Source organism: Podarcis tiliguerta (assembly GCF_965153285.1).
Source record: "Podarcis tiliguerta genome assembly, chromosome: 8".
Taxonomy (NCBI): domain Eukaryota; kingdom Metazoa; phylum Chordata; class Lepidosauria; order Squamata; family Lacertidae; genus Podarcis; species Podarcis tiliguerta.
Window position 1 is genome coordinate 49,472,007 of NC_139541.1, and position 20,645 is coordinate 49,492,651.

The 20,645-nt window shown below is 45.2% G+C and overlaps 1 protein-coding gene and 1 long non-coding RNA gene across 3 annotated transcripts in view; one reads left to right on the forward strand and one right to left on the reverse strand.

Moving 5' to 3' along the window:
* GNAO1 (G protein subunit alpha o1) overlaps positions 1 to 20,645 on the forward strand; it is a 165,897-nt gene that overhangs the window by 46,220 nt on the left and 99,032 nt on the right. The gene's annotated exons all lie outside the window — the stretch shown is intronic.
* On the reverse strand, positions 7,036 to 18,348 carry LOC310683157. The gene is made up of 3 exons (XR_014514307.1): positions 18,272 to 18,348; positions 8,694 to 8,792; positions 7,036 to 8,070 (listed from the first exon to the last, which is right to left on the reverse strand). It is a non-coding gene; the product is annotated as an uncharacterized lncRNA (long non-coding RNA).

The window sequence follows — 20,645 nt, forward strand, 5'->3', positions numbered from 1 at the left end:
TACTAGAATGCAACAAAACTACTCATTACAAATTTAGTTCAATTGTACAACATGGAAAAATTAAAAGCAGCATGGCAGGGAAGGTTTAGTAAGTGCACCAGTCAGGAAGAACTTTATTGTCTCTCTTAAGAAAGAGCAGAACAGGACGTTTCTTAGTGATGCCACTAAGTCCACTGCCACCTAGTGCCTAAATTATATAATGGCAGTATCCCACGACACACTCTCTCTCTCTCTCTCTTTCTTTCTTTTTAAAAATTCAGTAAAACAATGCCTTTGGAACATCTAATAGTTGAGATAATCTCCCACTCCTCTAAATCTTAAAGGCTTACAAATAACTGAGCTGGATGAAGTGACAATCTGAGCAGTAACATTGCTGTCAGTCACACAAGATGTCTCTGTGTTCCTGGTGGAGAAGGCATAGGATTTCTTTCCTCACAACAATCCAGGGTCATTTTGTTATTAGAGTTTCCTAGTTGCTTGGTTATCTGTTGTCCTGTTGTCCGTGGTCATCAAAATGCTTCCTGGCCGTCTCTGAAGCACTGCAAAGAACCACCCTGATCTGTTTTTCACAAGGTTTCTTGAAGTGGTGGCTCATGGGTAGCCATTTGGATTGATGAAGCCTGTTTTCAGAAGCAGGCAGAGAAATGAGTGATGCATGAGCTTAAGCATCAATATGCACTGTGACCCATTCCAGGCGTCGAATTGGGGGGAAAATCTGTCACTTTCAGGAAAAGGCTCTCTTGTGGGCAAAGTACATCGTATTCACACTAAACTTACATGGATGGATTCCTTAAAACCCATTTTTATTTTCTTGATTATTGCAGTTATACTGACACACAATTGTGCCATGCTGAGTTAGTTAGTTACCGTACTTTTCCGTGTGTAAGGCTAGGCTTTTGTGTTAAAATTTGGGGCTCATCTTATACACGGATAGTGCATAGGGGGATTTTCTTAATTTGGAGTCCCCCAAACTAGGGGGCGTCTTATACACACAGGGGCATGTTATACATGGAAAAATACAGTATTTAGATATTTAGCTGTTTTTCCCCCCAAGCATTTATATACTGCTTATGTTCTGTATAATCTCTAAGAAGCATTCCCTCAATCTTTCCATTTCAAACTTGCCTTCTAAGAGGGTATAGATTCTGCATGGTTTGGCTTCAGGTATGAAAACAATGTCCACAGGTTCTCCTTTGAGTAGTAGATCAGGTGTCTCCATGCACTTATAGCCCTCCAGGTGTTTTCATTAGTCCCATTCTGGCACTGAGGAGAAGATCCAGTGGACACAAACTTTTTCTCTTTGCTGCTTGTGAGTGTGTCTGAGCATCCAAGGCAGGGTAAGACAGAGGTGGAGAACTGGAGTCAGCTGGTGGGCCAGATCCTTAATTTCCTCACCTGCTGGAAGCCAGATATGACAGTGGGTGGGGTTGGCATCAAAATGACATCATTTTCCAACTTTTTCTTTTTGCCATGCGGGCGATCAGCTGATGGTTGGGGCTTGCAAATGATGCTGTACACAGCCTTTGACCCAGCTGTGCCTTTACCTGCCCCTCACCTCACTGGCCAAATAGGAAGGACCAGTGGGCCTAATTTGGTCTTTGGGGTGGATGTTCTCCACCCCTGGTATAAGGCGTATCACAGTGTGGTTTACAATATTAAAAAACACAAAAATACATTACACAGTAACCCCAAAAAAACAATAACCTCTAGTTTAAAAGCTCATAGATTGTTTAATTTACCAAATGCCTGGTAGAAGAGGAATAATAATTTTAAAAATATTTTTTATTATTTATACCCCAACCATCTGAATGGGTTGCTCCAGCCATTCTGGTTTTGCCTGGCACCTAAAGATATGAGCTTCCTTGGGGAATGCAACCCAGGATCCTGAATAGGTTTTGAACAAAATAGTTGTCCCCAAATCTAGTGTCGTCTAGTGGACTAAGACATGGGAGACCAGGATCCTAACCCCCACTCAACCCCTCCACAGCCACAGCAGACACTCTTAACTCTCCCAACAGTTTGATTTTACCCCTAAAGATGCACTCCTCCATTGTCTCCCCGAGGCAGACAGGTGCCAACAAAATGATGCAATTAACACAGGACTTAATTCTTCACAAACATGGTAAGGGCATCCAAGTTAAAGTCCTCTATTAACTGAATCGTATGTGAAGTTGATGGATGACTTAACTGAGAAACCAGTTACTTACAGAATCGCCGCCTCCTTGCAGCTGCCAGCCCTCACTTTGAGATCTGCTGTTAGTACCACTGTCCATGAGAAAGGCCTATGGAGTGGCGATTCAGGGCAAGGTATTCTTAGTGGGGATGCCCCATTAGTGAAGCTCCCTTCTTGGGGTGATGCTGTGTCCCCCACATTGTTGGCATTTAGACCAGATTAAAGACATATTTGTAATTTCGGCCTTTGAGACTTAAATGTTTATTGCCACCTCAGCTGCTGGTTTTATTTTTATGGAAGTATTTTAAAGGGCTTTTTAATTCTTTATATTGTAGTTGTGAGCCCGGGGCTCCCATGAGAGGAAAGGTCAGCATGAGCTCCCCACCCAGCACAAAAAAATAGAGGGGAAAACATGGCAGAGAAACAGCTCAACGATAACTGAACATGCTTAGTAGGCTCTGATTTCTGACTGACAGAGGAGGAAGACGAGGAGAAAACCTAAATAACAGGGGGAGATGAAACTGAATGACTGGAAACCTGAAAAGCAGCACTGCATGCTGCAACATTTTGTTGCAGGTGCCACTTTTTCCTTTCAGAAAGGCCTTTGTCTAGAACTCCATGCAACCATCTCTCTCTCTAAAATGTTACGCAATACTCATCATATTCATATATGCTGACAAACGACTCAACGGTTTCTCCAAAGGCCTCCTGCGCTTTTTGACAGAAGCAGTTCCTTCATGAAGCTCATTCATCTTGGGGATGATGCTGGGCATCAGTCTTTGCTAGAACAGTCCCATAGTTGTGTTTAGGTCAAAGGTAGAGGATTTATAGACATTGCTGGTTTCTTTCTCCATCACATTAAGGAGTGAACTGACTTTGCACTGTTTCTTCCTCTTTGTTGAGCTTTGTGTCCAGGAGACAAAACCCAAGCAAAGCTTTCTTTCCATTCAGGCGCCGTTGCAGGATTACAAAATCTGAAGGCTTCAGGTGAAGAGAATGATACCATGTTCCTTGTTTTAAGAATCTGTGGGTTTCAATCTTTACTTCTGACAACATGGGAAGTGAATAGATATTGGAGGCATTCAGTTGGCGCTTAAAGTAGGCCTGTATTAATAACCCTATACAGAGAATATTAAAGAGAGTAGATTGCCTAAGGCTATATAGCTTTGTGACACCTATACCTACCCAGGCATTCTTTTGTTCTGGAGGGCCTTCTCAGTGGTGGCTTCCCTGTTATGAAATGTTTTGCCTATCTGATGTCTTTCTGACTCCATGCAACCCCTCTTTTGTATTTTACCAAGCCTGTAAACCATTTCATTCCCCATTAAAATAGGTACTATCCTGCTGCTATATGGAGGAGGGTGCTATACCTCACACACAGCTCCACCCCACCCTCCACAAGCTCCAAAAAACATCACACCTGGATAAGGTCCTCTGAAGAAGATCTGGGATTTTCCAATCCAGGGTGTGTGTGTGTGTGTGTGTGTGTGTGTGTGTGTGTAAATGTCAGAAGATTGTGATCCCTTTCAAGAATTGCATCCAAAGTTCAGTGGTACCTCAGGTTACAAACACCTCAGGTTACAAACACTTTGGGTTACAGACTCCGCTAACCCTGGGTTAAGAACTTTACCTCAGGTTGAGAACAGAAATCGCGCGCCGGCAGCAGGCCCCATTAGCTAAAATGGTACCTCAGGTTAAGAATGGTTTCAGGTTAAGAACGGACCTCCAGAACAAATTAAGTTCATAACCAGAGGTACCACTGTGGTGTTGAGTAACACGCCCCGCCAGCCCAAAGATTTATGGTTGTACAATGGGTCTACCTTCCTTCCCCCCCCACCACCACCAACCTTACGTAGTTGTAGACCATGTTGGGAGACTGTACTGACTTATTGAATAAGACCTTTAAACCTTCCAATCAAGGTGATAGTTTGAGTTCTGAGTCTGATAGGGAGAGGCAGGACAATGAAGAATAGTCAGAGATGATGGGAGTTGTAGTCCAACACATCTGGAGGGCACCAGGCTGGCTACATGTGTATAGAGTGCGCTCTGGAGTGATGAGTTGTGTTCAGATTGAAGTCACCTGTTCTGGCTTGAATAGTAATGGTCCATGAAGTCATTCCCTCTCTTGACAGCTCTTTTGATGTAGGGAGACAACAACCTGAATGCTCCTTCTCCAGGACCTAATGTGATTAGCCTCCCCACCTTGCCTTCCGCTATATACAAGTTACTGGAGGTTACTCCTGCACAACCACCTTCAAACATATATTGAGTGCATCAGTATTGTATAAGACACACAGCACACTCTTGGAGGCAAAGTAGTTAAACCCCAGTCTTTGCAGGGAGGGGAGCCAACGCCACCTTATCCGTTTTCATCCCCTGTCAATTCAAGCTTGATAGGAATAAAAAGAATGGGTATGTTATCAATGGGCTGTAGCAGCAAAATGGACATTTGATCCAATTTGTCTTGCGTTCTGGGCTTTTATGGTGGCTGATGACAGCTTAGGGGTTTACATAAGGAGGCGGAATTGTTGAAAGAGGAGCGGGGAGGGGGGGACATTACAAAGCTGCTTTTATTTCCGTCCAGTTTAAAGGCTGATTTGCAGAGAGAAGCTTTAAAGCACCAGCCTCCATTTGAGCGCTGGAGACAAGGTGAGGAAGCTGAATTGGAAGAGCAGGGATCATCCACAAGCCCCTCAGCCCCCACCCCACCCCCGCCCATCTATGAGAAACCTCTAAGAGGATTAGTGGAACGAGTAATTCATCAGAATGCAATTATGTAACATTACCCGAGAAATAACGAGAACTCTTCATTTTGTGCAGAGATCGGGATAGCCACAGTCAGGCTTCTCCTCAGACCTTCTGGGGTTTTTAGGAGCTCTTGCACGGTGGGTGACACTGTGATAGGACCTATGCCCCCCCCTCTCTGCCCTCTCCCTGTCAAAAGGACAGGTTTGGCTTCTGTTCAACCCAAAGCCAGCCCTATCTAGGGGACCACCAGGTCAGTCTACTGGGCTAAGCATCTAAGGAAATGTGTCCATGACAAATCTGAATGACTTTTACGTCTCTCTAAGGATCTAGCTATACTGCAGACAAAATTGGGTATATCAATTCTCGTGGAGCAGGGAATTCTGGGGCTATCTATCCAGGGAAGGATAAATCTGTTTGTTTCTCATTTTTCCAACCTTAAGTGACGTTCAACCCATTTCCACATCAATCTGTTGATTTTGGGGAGGAAGAAGGTCTGCCCCCATATCCATGCTTTCTCCTAATACATGTGAATCTTTGTAAACAAGACCCTGGTCAATTGATGTGGGGAGAGGTGGTTCTTGAGATATTGGGGTCCTCAGGCTTTATAGTACAAAACCAGTGCCTTGAATTGTAAGCGTTACTTGGCTGGAGATCTGCACAGCAAAATTCGGAAAAGTGCGAATTTCAGAGGAAAGCTGTGTTTGCGTATTGTTTCATAAAATGGACAGTTAAGTAAGTTCACCTTTAAATGTGAAGTGCGTCAAATTTCTTCCTCACTGCCACCCACTGATCAGGGCAGGCTCTGAATGGAAATGAACGGGCCTGTTGCCATCATGTGCCGTTTGACCATCAGATTGTAGATTTGGTGTGGGGGAATGGAGTGAGGAAGGACATTGTCTGTATTCTCTTCAGAGCTTAGCACACAGCTGACAATGAATGTTAAGCAGGGGTGTCTGCAGCTTTTGTGCTTAGTACCCGTTCCATGGTGTCTTAGAGTCTCTCTGACTCTTATTTTCCGCTTTCCTTCCTGGCTCCACATCAGAGGATGGGAAGATTTTTCAGGCCAAGGGCCAAGTGCTCTTCTGGGCGACCTTCAGCGGGAGGGGCACATGCAAGTGGTCAGTGGGGCCAGAAACAAAAGGGGGCAGAGCAACAAATATAAATTTCACTGTTGTACAGTAGGCAGGTCTCCACAGACACTCACCCATGCACCTCTCTTTATTCCATCCAGACGAGCAAGGGCCATGTTCAGAGTTCAAGGAAGCATCCCAGCCAGGCAAAAGCACTCAGGGGGTGAAGCAGGGAGGGGTGTGGCCTAAGGGATGACTCTGAGAGTCCCGAGAGCCGGGGGGGGGGCTGAGCACCTGAGGTTCCCCACCCCTACACTACAAAGTTGCAACATCTTATACCTTCCCCCTCCCCCCCCCCCCACCTTTTTCCCCACGGCAAATTTCTTTCCTTTGCTTTCCTTTCCTAGGGACACTTTCCTTGCCCCAGATCACAAGACTGTCTTGGAAAGTGTCAGATATTAAAGGGAGGGAACGTAACCTTTTCCCTATTTAAACTCCCCTCTCCTTATCTGAGGCTCATGAGAATAGCTGTTCATCACACATTGGAACCGTTTCTGGACTGTTACCTTTTTTGAATGGACTGTACCTTCATTGAATTATTGCCCAATAAAAAATACAGGATTTCTATAGATAGAAAACGGCAATATATGTCAAAGAGGAAGCCTCTTACCCATAATAAAATGGGAAATTTACCAAATAAGTATAAATGGTAGAGCCAAATGCATTTAAATCGACACAATGGACGCTCTCCAGCCAAAGTTAAGCACATTGAAGCCCCACTGACAGGAAGATGCTTAACTCTCTTATTGACATCCATGACACAAATGCCCTTAATCTGTGATCATGCTGGATGTACAGTGCTTCATTCTGCGCATAGAGTTTTCGATTTCCATGGTAGTTCATGAAATGATGGACCTCTGAACCATGGAGATTTGTAACACAGGGAATTATGAAATATTTAATATATCAAATTGTAAAATTGTAAGAAGAAAGTGGATAGAGAATACTGGGGCTCAGGATCATTCAATGAAATTGTTCGTCAGGAGAGGCAATAGAAAGTACCCCCTTCCAGTCTATATAATCCATTTAGAGTAGTCACTTCCGCAAGACGTGCCGGTGGCATTTACTCTGGATAATTAGGTGGCTGCAGAGGGTGCCAGTTTCCTCTGCTGTTATCCAGCTTAACAACTTTAGTCAACCATCCCTAAACAGGCGCTCTCCTAAGGATGCTACACCCCTGACCATTGGCCATGTGGCCTGGGGCTGGTGGGAAACATTTGGAGGGCACCACGTTGTCAAAGGCTGATCTTGAGTGCCTAACAAACAATAAGGAAGCAGAACAAGCATGGGATGGCATCAGAAAGGGGAGAACAAAGTCACCCCTGCAAGTACACCCAGGGTGTGTATAGTATTACTTTCTGTTTTAATGTACAGGGGAAAGGGATTAGGTTTTTGAACCAATGTTTTTCAATGCCCTGGGAGGCCACAACTGAACATGAACAGAGAAGGGAGGCAAAAAGGAGAGATAGTTTTTCAAAACATCTTCTCTAGTTTCTGCAGGCTTTTTTGCTTATTCTAGAGAGCCTTGAGATGTTATTTACTGACCTCTTCTCCTGCAAAACAGACCAGATGAGAAATGCAGACTTTTGTGTCAACGCTACGTGGAGAGCGAGCGAAGGGGAACCAGAGATACGGGGAAGTGGAGATGAAGGATGGGAGATGTTGTGCCCTTTTTGACTCCGGAAATGAGCTTCTGGGCTGGAGGGGTTGAAGCCCCGGAAATGCATCTCCCTCTTCTCTTCCCATTTCCCTTCCAATCGAGGTTGAAGGCTGAGGGGTGTGTGCACAATGCAACTCTGAAGCCTCGCCTCTTCCATCCTGGTTGCCTGCACTTTATCTCCTTGACGTTCTCTCAGCATGACACAGCCCCCTGGAATGCTTGCCTGCCTGCCCTCATTGGAAAACCTTGGCACATGCAGGATGCCACACGGGGCCATTCTGGGCTGACCGTAAAGATCACAATGCAGCTCTGAGAAGAGGCAGTTTGGAACCGTCTCGGAAGGACCAAAAAGGCAGGGCCTGATTTGAAAAAAAAAAGAAAAGCAATAAAAACATTAACGTAGCCATTACATGTTGGAACAGGTAAAGTCAGGCAAATTATATAGCCTGCTTCTTTCTTCTCTCCTGGTCCCCTTCCCACCGGCCCACCATTTTGAGTCTTACTGTAGAATTCATTTTGATACCATCAGGGATCCCTCTGTGATAAAATCAGGAGATACTCAGCATGGAGACTAAATGGTAGCACATCTACCAGGTTCAATCCTTTCTCCAGGTATGGCTGGGGAAAGGACTTGCCTGATAACCTGTGAGCAGCTGCCAGTCAGTGTGGTCAAGAGCAAGCTAGATGGAGCAAGCATCTGACACAGTTTAAGTCGGCTTCCTAGGTGCCTGCTTTCCCATGTTGAGGATGGGGTTTTGACACCTGGAATTCTGCATGTGGCACCTGTCCTGGTATTCCCTGCAATGGGCTGCGTGCATTTCAAACAAGGACTTCCAGCAATTCTGATTTAGTACTGAGGATAGGTCTCTCACATGCAGTCTGTGCTTTTTTCTCACGTTGATGCCAGGCTGGCACTGCAAGGTGCCAGCTGAGTGGCTGAATTGAAATACACACAAAATACAGAGCAAAAGTAATCACCCACCCGCCATTCAGTGGCTGCCTTGGTCCATGCTGATGAAATTGATGCATTTCACAAGTGCTGAGCCAAGATGGATGGCTTGCAAGAGTTGCCTTTCTGCAACTGCAACAAAAGGCATAGCATCAGAAAATGGACCATAGTGCAGTGCTAGAGCACCTACTTTGCATGCAGAAGGTCGCAGGTTCAATCCTGGGCATCTCCAGATGGGGCTGGGACATATCCCTTTCTGAAACCCTGGAGAACCTCTGCTATCTAATTTAGTACTGTCCACACTGACTTATCATTTGCCCCACACTTTCTAGGCACAAGTCTGCGCTTTCTTGGTCCGTGTCCTAGCGCTTCTTTTTTTAATTTTTGTCCCACTGCTTTCCCTAGGAAGATCCACTCTTTAACGCTGAATTGAAACCAACAGCAATTCAGGTTTTCCCTGGATTGCCATTTGCTCCGATTCAGCAGTTAAAAGCGAGTTCATGCAGGCAGGGAAAGTGACGGTGCAAAACCAAACAAATGCTCGGAAGTCAAAGTGTGGCTTTAAAGGTCAGCTTCAAAGCACGGCCTTGTGCCTAGAAAGCGTGGGGCAAAGGTAATGAGCCTTCAGTGTGGACAGTACTGAGTTAGAGGGACCCAATGGTTTGCTTCTGCAAAAAGCAGCTTCCTGTATGAATCCGTGTTCAGGTGTGTTCTTTAGATTTGCACAGATAGCAAAGTCTACACTGTGCTGTCTGTAGGAGTGAGGAATAAATTCAGTTTGTCTTATATTAAAATGTGAACCAAGTCCTACCTAGCCCCGAAGAGCCATTGCCAGGTGGTATGCGCAATCTAAGCTAAATGGGCCACTGCTCTGACTCCTATCTTCCTGTGTTGTTCCTAAATATTCCATGTCTTTTCTTAATATTGGAAAGAGAACTCTACAAAGTTGGGAGCCCCATTGGTTCCAGTTGCTTTCGAAAATTGCTGCCATTGACTATTAAAAACATGAATGAGTCTTTTGCCATAACAATTATGTTAGTCTTCAGGCACCATGGGACTCTTTTTTATTTTAATTTTTCTTTCTTTCTTTTTGTATAGCAACCAAACTAATAGGACTGCTCTTCTGGAACTGGAAAAATGAAATTGTTGGCTGAAATACCTGGGTTAAAATATTCCATGTCACACAAGTTATTATATTATTAATTAACTTATTAATTAATTTTTATATTGTTAATTAACTTATTAGTCGAGTTACAAATGTAACTCAAAGCAACTTACAATAAACAAAACAAAACAAAACCACTACATTAAAATCTAAAAGACCATTCTATTCTTTAAAGAAGCAGGATTAAAACATCTCATGCACTCAAGGAGACTGAATAATTGACAGCCCAAGTCCAGGTGGGATTTTTTTTTTTTTTTTTTTTTGTAATTATGGCCAACAAAATGTATTAGGACAGCCAAATGTCATGAAATCATATGTAGTCTTTTGATTTCTCTGGAACACTTATCAACAGAGCCTCAGGGGTGGCGGCATTGGCTAATGTTCCTTGGATGAAGAGTTATGGAGAATGCAAAAATGTGCACCCTATTTTGTAACATTTTTGTTTGACCCTATCTAAAGGTACTCTCCTCCTAATATGCATTTTGGAATTCTTGATTGACATGCAGTTGATCTTAATTTCTCTGCCAGTCAAAGGAAACCAGCCCCACAGGGTTCCGTTCCTTTGTTTCTGTCCTTGATCCAAATATGTGCTGATTCAATTGGTCAAGTTTATATATAAAGGATGGAAGTTAAGGGTGCCAGGCATCAGCTGGTGATTAATGGCTGTCTAGGAAGAGGTGATAGCGGCAGATAATCCAAGAAGGCTTATCCGATTAAGTACAGTTTTGCTAAGATTCGTATTAGCCCAATGTTTACCTTGCAGAGACCACCCCCCCCCCCATGAGATTTGCTTTCTCTGTGGGAGAATGAGAGGGTAATTTTATCAACTTGAGCGGGACACAAAAATTGGGAATGGGGAGATGCAACGACATTTTGGAGATGGATTGGCCAATTTTGGCATCAGCCTATGTGATCTGTTGCATTAAATAAGCAAAGAGGGTAAAGGCTCCTTGAGTAGCCCAGGACACGCAGAGCCTGAAGTCTGGCAGGCAGCTGGTGGAATCTGCAGCTGTCTCGGTCTCTGCAAAAAATTTCAACCTCTGGAATTGATATAGGTGACTTTGGAATGAGTGCACCATGTAGGACCTTTGCATAATGGCTCATGGAATTAAAGACCTTTTAACCACTAAGTGGGCTTTATGGACTTCAAAGTGCTCTAGGGAAGTTAACAGGACTTCTTGCTGAAGGAGATATCTGCCCTGTGAGGCATGCAGTGTGGACCGCTGGAGCATTGCAAGGAAATTGACTCATGATGAAAAGGCTTCTGTTTTGTCAAGCCTTTTTAGAGACTCAATTAACTGTTGGCCATTTGACCCTGTATTTTATGATTCCATGATGTTTTAATGGTTAGGATTGTGTTTCCGGTGTTGACTGCTGTGATATTTTTTCTTACAAGTAGGTGGTTTATAAATACCCCCATAAATAAATATAAGTAAATAAATGCAGCAGTGCAAGTAGATAAATAGGAACCACTCCGGCGGGAAGGTAAACGGCGTTTCCGTGTGCTGCTCTGCTTCGCCAGAAGCAGCTTAGTCATGCTGGCCACATGACCTGGAAGCTGCACACCAGCTCCCTCGGCCAATAAAGTGAGATGAGCACTGCAACCCCAGAGTCAGTCACGACTGGACCTAATGGTCAGGGGTCCCCTTTACCTTTAGTGACCCTGATAGACCCTATATTCAGCCTCCCTAACCTGGTGCCCTCCAAATGTTTCGGAACACAATCACCATCAGCCCCACACATCTCGAGGGCACCAGGCTGGGGCAGGTTGCTGTGTTCAGTAGGTCCTGTTTTGAAATACTGTGAACTTACTTCCAGTGATTGTTCAGAATCTGGACTCTTGCCTATAGCCGTTGTGGAATTTGAATATCTCCTTGCCTCCACTTCTATATTTTAACCACTTGAATCCTGTTCAAGTGGGAAACTGCAACAAGAAAGTTGCAGTGTAGCATGTTCCTGTTGTGTGTGCCAGCCAGCCAGACTTGCCTTCCTCCACTTCTGTTCCTCTAGCTACCCCCCCCCCAATTTCCCAGTCGCCCAATTCTACTGCAGATACTCAGCTGTCTCTGGCCACTGAGCATGCTCAGCCATCATTAGGCCGATACTTCACTCTTGTTTCTCTGTGAACCTGTTTGGTTGGGTGCAATCCTGTTGGCCTTAAAAGGATTTGTGATGCTGTTTTAGAGAGTAAGGGCTAGCTGTAGTTTAGTGGTACTCCTACTTTTTAAAAATAACAATAACAGATTCTGATTAAAATAGACGAGAAGGGCAGGAGCCAAGGTGGGAAATACTTTGGGCTTTCATGACTGTAAAGGTAAAGGTACCCCTGCCCCTACGGGCCAGTCGTGTCCGACTCTAGGGTTGTGCGCTCATCTCACTCTAGAGGCCAGGAGCCAGCACTGTCCGGAGACACTTCCGGGTCACATGGTCAGCGTGACGAAGCTGCTCTGGTGAGCCAGCACCAGCGCAGAACACGGAAACGCCGTTTACCTTCCCGCTATAAAGCGGTACCTATTTATCTACTTGCACTTAAGGGTGCTTTCGAACTGCTAGGTAGGCAGGAGCTGGGACCGAAAGACAGGAGCTCACCCCGCCGCGGGGATTCGAACCGCCGACCATACAATCGGCAAGTCCTAGGCACTGAGGTTTTACCCACAGCGCCACCCGCGTCCTGTTCATGACTGTACCTGTTATTAACTTTTAAACAGTGCTTTTTTCTTAGAAAAATAGGTGCAGGTACTCACCGTGAAATTATTACAGTAAGTGTCCCACTTTTTAACCGAGAGAGAGAGAGAGAGAGAGAGAGAGAGAGAGAGAGAGATATGCCGGTACTGCGTACTCTTGAGTACCCCCTGGGGGGAAAGCACTGCTTTTAAATGCTTGCATGTACTACAGTGGTACCTTGGTTGTCGAACTTAATCCATTCCGGGAGTCCGTTCGACTCCCGAAACCATTCAGAAACCAAGGCGCGGCTTCCGATTGGCTGCAGGAGCTTTCTGCATGCGAGCAGAAGCTGCATTGGACGCTTGGCTTCCAAAAAACGTTCGCAAACCAGAACACTTGCTTCCAGGTTTGCGGCATTCGGGAGCCGATTTGTTTGGGAGCCAAGCTTCTTCAAGTACTAAGGTACTAGTGTAATTGCACATGCCAAGACACAGATCCATTTGCTGCAAACAGGAATATCTGCTTCCCTCTGTGCTGTTTGAGGTTGGGCTATAGTTATAATATGGGCTACAATGTGCATTTGTTTTGCAATTGTTTGTAGAGGTTTTATTTTTAAATGTTTCTAGATGCTTTCTAATAGGTTTTTTTTAATGATTTAACTCCATTTTCTTAAAAATGTATCTTTTTAATATTTTGATATTTGCTGCCCTAGGCTCCTTTAGGAGGAAGGGTGGAATAGAAATTTAAATAATAGTACTAGTAGTAGTAGTCAGAGGTCTCCATGGGAGAAGGATCCATACTGGCACAGTGATTAGAACATTAGTATATCTTAGTATATTGCTTCCAGAGAGGAAATTTTTGTACATCTCTAATCTGTAGAATTCCAGGAATTGCTCTCCTGATAAGACACTTGGTCCCTTTACCAAAGAGAAGTATCATTTCCCTATTTTGGAAGAGCAGTTGCTTTTCTGATACAAAACTACCAAAGTGTCTTCTCTTTGATTGACACTGAAGGTGTTGTCCTTCCAAGGGCACACCCTTTGACCAATTTATGCTTAGGTAGGCACCTTCTCAAAATATGTGACATTGCTAAATTATATTTGGGTGCTCACCTTCCCAGAGGACAAAGCTACTGTCAAGAGGTGATTCCTGACTTTTGCATCCCAACAGCAAAACATCTTTGCATGTTCAGGACTCTGGATTCTGAGCTGCAGGTAAATGAGCAAGTAACTACCACAGCGAGGGACACGGGTGGCACTGTGGGTTAAACCACTGTGCCTCTTGGGCTTTCTGATTGAAAGATTGGCGGTTAGAATCCCTGCGGTGGGGTGAGCTCCCGTTGTTCGGTCCCATCTCCTGCCAGCCTAGCAGTTCGAAAGCACATCAAGTGCAAGTAGATAAATAGGTACCGCTCTGGGAAGGTAAACAGCGTTTCCGTGCACTGCTCTGGTTTCACCAGAAGCGGCTTAGTCATGCTGGCCACATGACCCGGAAAAACTGTCTGTGGACAAACATCGGCTCCTTCGGCCAGTAAAGCAAGATGAGTGCCGCAACCCCAGAGTCGTTCATGACTGGGCTTAATTGTCAGGGGTCCCTTCACCTTTACCTAACTACCACAGCCATCCCTAACCTGGTTCCTTCCTGCATAGCCAGATTCGGTGGGGCTGGTAAGATTTGTAGTTCAAAACAGCAAGAGGACAGCAGCTAGCAATGTCTGAGCTACAGTAATATAATGTTCATTATGATGAAATTTTCCACCAGGCAGAGCAGCTTCAGCTCAGCTACATGGGGTAAAACTTACTGAAATCTAGAGCTGTAGACCAGATTCATCCAAGGCCCATATCCTGAGCCAAATTGGACCTGGAAGGGGGGGGGAGGTCTACATTTAATTGGAGTCAGGGTGAGATAGCCCCTGATCACTACAAGTTGGGATGAGTGACCCAGAGCCACCCAGGGCTGTCAGGGTGTGGCATCAGGCAGGAAGGAAAGGCAGGCATGACAGAGAAGAAAGCTAAGAAACCATGAAAAGGAAAGACCTTCAATGCATTTTTGTGGGAGAAGGAGGTGCTCTTCCTGCTAGGCCTCTTCTCTTTTCTGCCTCTCAAAACAGCACTGCATTATACCCTCCCGCTTAACAATCCAGTCCTGCTCTGTTTTTCTAATCCACGTTTTAGCTCTCTAGCCAGCTCTCCTCCTTTCTCTGTCTTCTGCCCCCTCCTTCAACCTCCTGGCAAAGCGGCACCCCTAACTATGCATTTCTTGCAATCTGGATCGTGAATGCAGAGCAGATGGCGTGACTCCGCTTTCTCCAACCCAGCCTGAGTTGGGGCTGATGAGAGCTGTTGTCTAGAACAGCTGGAGGGCACCCGTTTGGCAAAGGTTGATACAATATAATTATCTCTGTGCACACAGAGGCAGAATTTTGGATGTGCAACCTTTCACCTTTTGCTAACTTTGAAAGCCCTGTTGCTGGAGAGGTTGTGCCAGCCATTTGCCTAAGTCTGCGGTTAATTTTTAAAATAGGAGCAGGTGAGGCTTCTGTGACTGGAGGCGTTTTATCCCTGCTAAAAACTTTCTAGCAGTTCAAAACAGTTTTTATTGTTAACATTGCATCAGAAGTCTGATGTAACATGTAACATGCGAGTGGTGGCCAGTGCAATTGAACTTTTAAATGCCTTGCACCAACCCTGTCTTCCTCTTTCATGGTTCTAAACCAGCTTTCCCCAGCCTGGTTCCCACCAATGGGTACATGATTTTAATAATCAAGGATGATGGGAATTGTAGCTCAAAACATCCAGAGGGCAGGCAACTGGGGAAGGCTGGTCTAGGGCCATGAGAGTCACGGGTTAAATTATAAAGAACTTTCAGAAATCAGGACCAGATCCAGGTTTGACGGAGCCCTCCATAAAGTATCCAGCATCCAGTCAATTTGAAAGTGCCTCTGGCGTAATGGTGTTCAGGGACACTGTTAGGAAACTTAATGGCAACTGCCGAATCAGGTGTTGATGTGGGGCTTGTAAGAAATATTAAAAGCTACAGAGATTTTGGAAGGAATTCAATGTAGCACTAAGTTCAAGGCCCTTAGTGGTGTACTTGTTATGAAGAAATGCATGAATCTCTAAACACATCACCAAATAAGAGGGTAGGTTTGCATAAAATCTGCATCTCACCTGACTAGATGCCATATCATACAAGGGTGGAAAACAATAGGCCAAGGTGGTCTGTGTGGGAGAGAGAGGGAGAGGGAGAAGTAGAGGTTTTGGCTGATGCTGGAATCTGGAGAAGCAGAGGCATGCCTTGCTCTGTGCCAGACCCAAAGCTGTGGCTTGGAGCTTCCCTGGAAACCTAATAGGGAAGCATGATTTTCATGCTCTGAGCCCCTTCATCCTACACTCGGGTTGTATATATGTGTAAATAAAGATCCCACAGCCTCCATGGACCTTCATCCCAAGGAAACCAAACCCTGAGAAAAGGCAAGTATCCCTGGAGTCTCTTGCCACTCAGAGATTAGGGTTGCTCAGATCAATATGTGGATACATCAATATGTGGATTGATATTGTATGTAGACCATCCCATAATGAAAAGTTCTCTGGGCAGCTCAGGCTGTACTTGAGTGCCAGGTCTTTAGGGGAGGGGGAGTTGGGGTCTCAATGGTTGCTGGTCTAAGATAGGCATCATTTTATGACTTGTCAAGCCCTGCACACACCCCTTAAAAAAATCCTGAGCTGATCAATATGCTTTCCTTTTCATGTTATTACCCCTAGCCCTCAGGAAACTGTGCAAAGCTGGCAATTCATACATGTCTGGTTTTCTCTCTGGGATCTTGATGAGATGAAAACTGTTATGACATGGAGATTGAGTATTACTGTGACCATGTGGAACCCATGTGGTGGCTTCTTGGGCCATTATGGGTTGTTTTTAAGGATGAGCGGTTGTTGTTGTTTCCCTTCCATTTCAAGATGTACCAGTATCTGAACTGTTTGAAATGTTTTATTGCAGCCTTTCTGGTGCCTCCACTCTTGAGGCATCATGCCTCTGAACACCAGCTGCTGGGAGTCATAGGAGGGGAGAATGCTTGCAGGATTCCCACAGGCATCCAGTTGGCCACTGTGAGACCAGGATGCTGGCCTAGATGGGCCATTGGCCTCAGTCCGCTGCTGAGCAGATATCTGGTTCTTTCTCAGCAGCATCTTATATATTCTGATTTCTGGGGTTTGTGAATCAGCTTCAGATTTGAATATGTTACAAAACCCAAGATTATGTTTCTAAGGGTCCATCCCCTGGGCTCTGAAAAAGACAGCTGGGCCCTTTGGCCATTTGTATCATGGGCATTAACAAAGGCTCTGTGGTCAGAACAGAGCAGCTGATCACGTGCTGCTTGAAACAGTGCCCATTAAGAGACAATGGGATACAGCTGAGTCTTCCCACCACCCACCCAGCCCTGGCTACAAGTATTCTGCACCATGAGCCAATGTAATAATAAGCAAGGATTGGGACGCTACTGCTGGTAGCACTTGATGTGGTCGCGGGTGCACACCAAGGGAATGCAGATGAGGCTGTCAGTAGGCAGATTGCGATTGTGAAATTCACTCTTTTAAACCCTGCTAAGCATGCATTTGACAGCTGGATAAATTTTAATGTTTGCATTTCTTGAAACCTGTAGCGAACTCTTCCACAGAACTAAGGAATGCAGCCTTCCAACAGCTCTTTGGATTCTCCTCCAACAGCACGCAAGCTCTCCTTACCCTTAAGGTATGGCATAGCCAAGGGGATGCCCTCCAGATGTTATCAGAACCCACCACTCAGCATAGCTGACAGGCAGGGATAATGGGAGTTGCAGTTCATCAACATCTGGAGGGCAACATGCTGGCTAGCCCTGCCTTATAGGCCACGTGTGAGGTTTCCCTTTGACAAGCCCGACTGATCCTCTGCTTCCACAAACCCAACATTTGATCATGTGATATTTAAAAGTGGGGGGGGGGCATGCACACAACCACCCCTATTTGGGTTGGCCCTGCTCACTCAGACCCCAATATTCCCATGTTTCATGAGGAAGATCTATGAAGGGCTGTTACTCAAACACAAGTAGAACCCTGCAGGTGATCATTGATGCATTGCGGGCATTCCCAACTCAACATTGTATGACCAGGGCTAACAAGGAATGTTAGGGGCAGGGCTTGTGTGCCATTGCCCCCATCCCCGTGTTTAGGTAGCCATCTGAACACAGCTCCTGTGTCAGACTTCTCTTTGAGCAGGTGGGATATTTGTGGACATTCTGTGATATCACAGAAGCTGAAGCTCATGGAAAGGATGGGGCTTACTGATACGACAAGTGATAGTGTTATAGTCGATATTGACAACCACGTGGCTTTTTTATCATTTCATTTGTAACTTTCCCTGCCCAAAATATCTCAGCCAAGACATGCTGCAGCCATTGTTATCAGCAATAAAGCTAGGGTAAGCTTTGTAAGAGCTGAGCTTGGGATGTGGGAGGAGAGAGCTTTTTGCCAGGTTGAACAAGACATGCACATTGCATATCACAGGGCCTAGCTACATGTTACATTAAATATTTTGCTTGCAGCTACATCAGTTCCACTCCCCCTACACCACCACTTTAATCCTAATACACATGCCCCATTTCCATTGATGCTGCAGTACAGTATGTTGCAATTAGACCATGCTCTCATGGAAATGGGAGGTGGAGATCCCTAGGTTTAGAGAGAGAAAACATTTAATATAACATGCAGAAATTTGGAAAGCAGAAGAATCAACTTCACCATACCTTGTATTGTCTCAGGGTTCAGTCAAACTTTAACAAAACTTTCACCAACCCTCCAGAGGCTTTTGGCTTCAGCTCCCACCAGCCACAGCTAGTATGTAGTCGAAAACATCTGGAAGGTGCCAGGCTGGCAAATGCAGCTCTTGCATCATAACAGAGGGACGTATGACAGCAGTATGCTGACATACTGTTCTATGGAACAGAGTAAACAGGCTACAATCTGAGACAGCTTTGCCACCAGGGAATTGAAACCACTAAACCCTGCTTATAAGGAGAGCCTGCTGGATCAGGCCAGTGACCCATCTAGCATCGTGTCCTCGCAGTGACCAACTAGATCCCTGTGGGAAGCTTTCAGGCAGGACCAGAGCACAACAGCACCCCCCACACTTGAGATTCTCAGCAGCTGGTATTCAGGGACATACGACCCCTGACAATGGAGATAAAACATGGCCGCCATGACTAGTAGCCATTGGCAGCGCTATACTTCATGAATTTGTTGTTTTCTGGGAATGAATTTGGCCAGTGTTCTCTCCTACCTGTGGTAGTAGAATGTGTCCTGGCATGATGCAGACAAGGCCCCTTTAACCTACATCCCTATACCTGTATGCACACTCTCTCTCCCACACACCTTTGGTCCTCCAGATGCTGCTCAACTACAGCTCCCATCAGCCCAGCAAGCATGACCAATGGCCAGTGATGACGGGAGTTGCAATTCAGCAACATCTGGAGGGCCAAAGGTTCCCCACAGCCAGTATAGAGAAGTCCTTGATGTATTAGAACAGTGAGTTCTGAGGAGTGACTCAAAACAAAGGCAGCTGTCTGACAAGGGAATACCAGGAATCATTTATTACTTAAACAGCCTCAATTTTTTGCACTCACAATCAATTGTGGGTGTAATTTTGTGGGCACAGTGAACGGCAGCTGAATGCTGAACTGTGCAATTGCATCCACAAATCAGCAAGAGGAATTATGTTATACTGCCAGTATCTCTCTAGCTCTCTCACACACCTACACACACACACACACACACACACACACACACACACATGTTCTTACAGTTTTCCGTGTGCACCGTTAGAAACAGGAGACAGTGTTAATTCAGTTCACATTTTGATGCAAACCTGCTGAATTTGCATTGCCAACAACAATGCATGATCCCAAACCCAGACAAAATTTGCAGTTCTACAGATTCGGTGGTATACTTCCTTATGCAAGAAAGTGGCCATTTTGACCAAATATGGTTTTTTTAAAAACAACAACTGTATTTTTATTTTTATTTTTTAAAAAAGACTCCACTTAACTTTACAACGAAAGAAAACAAGAGCTCTCCTCAATCAGGCCAAAGGCCCATCTAGTCCAGCGTCCTGTTCTCACAGTTCCCCACTAGATGCCCCTATGCGAAGCCCGTAAACAGGACTTGAGTGCTACTCCCCACCTGCAGTTCCCCAAAACTAGGATTTGAAGGTGCATTGCCTCTGATGGTGGAGGTAGAACAGTAGCCATTGATAGGCTTTACCTCCCTGAATTTGTCTTTTGAAGGCATCCAAGATTCATTTGTTTGATTTGTTATTGGGAAGAAGGAACAGCTATCCAAGATGCCCTGGTGTTCTGAATATAGTTAGCAGAACTCTGCTTTCTAGCTATGTGAATGGATGTGTATTTTATTTTATCTAGGCATAGAGACATTTCTATCCCATCCTTTTAGTGCATATGCTAGGAGTGGGGAACTTTAAGCTCTGGGCCCAAATACAGCCTTCCAGTCTCTCTGTCTGACCCTTGGGGCTCATCCTAAGCTACACTCCTTGTCCTCCTGCTCTGTGCATTCTCGAGCTGTTGCAGTGTTCACGGTCTCTGCGCCTCCCCCTTTAAAAAAACCAAAACCCATCTTGTACACAGTTTTATTTGTTTTGCTTAATTCCCTCCAGAGTTTCTGCAGGCCCAGGCACCACCTGCTGTTTGTGCCAACATGTGATTGCCATCTGCAATGTGTTTGCTTATTCCCATAAATGAAAATTGCTGATGAGTTGTCGTGGTGCAGGTTCTTGTCCTCTTGTTATTTTGTGGCATGCCTATTCCCAGTAGCCAGGCTGAGCTTCACCTGAGCAAGACTGGCTGGTTTATTTTGAAAGTGAAGGAACAGGTTCGGTTTGGGGTGCCTGCACAGTCAGGTTTGGGTAACCTGTTCCTTCAAACGGGCAGAGGGGGAGATACTGAGACATTGGCGTTCTGCCTAGAGGACTGAAAATGCCCCCTAATGTTGCCGCCATCACCACAAGCTGCAAAGAAGGGCAACAAGTCTGCCTCAGTTACCACTGGTTGCATTCATATTCTGCCTTCACTTTTCATTCATTCATTCATTTTATTTGTATGCCTCTTT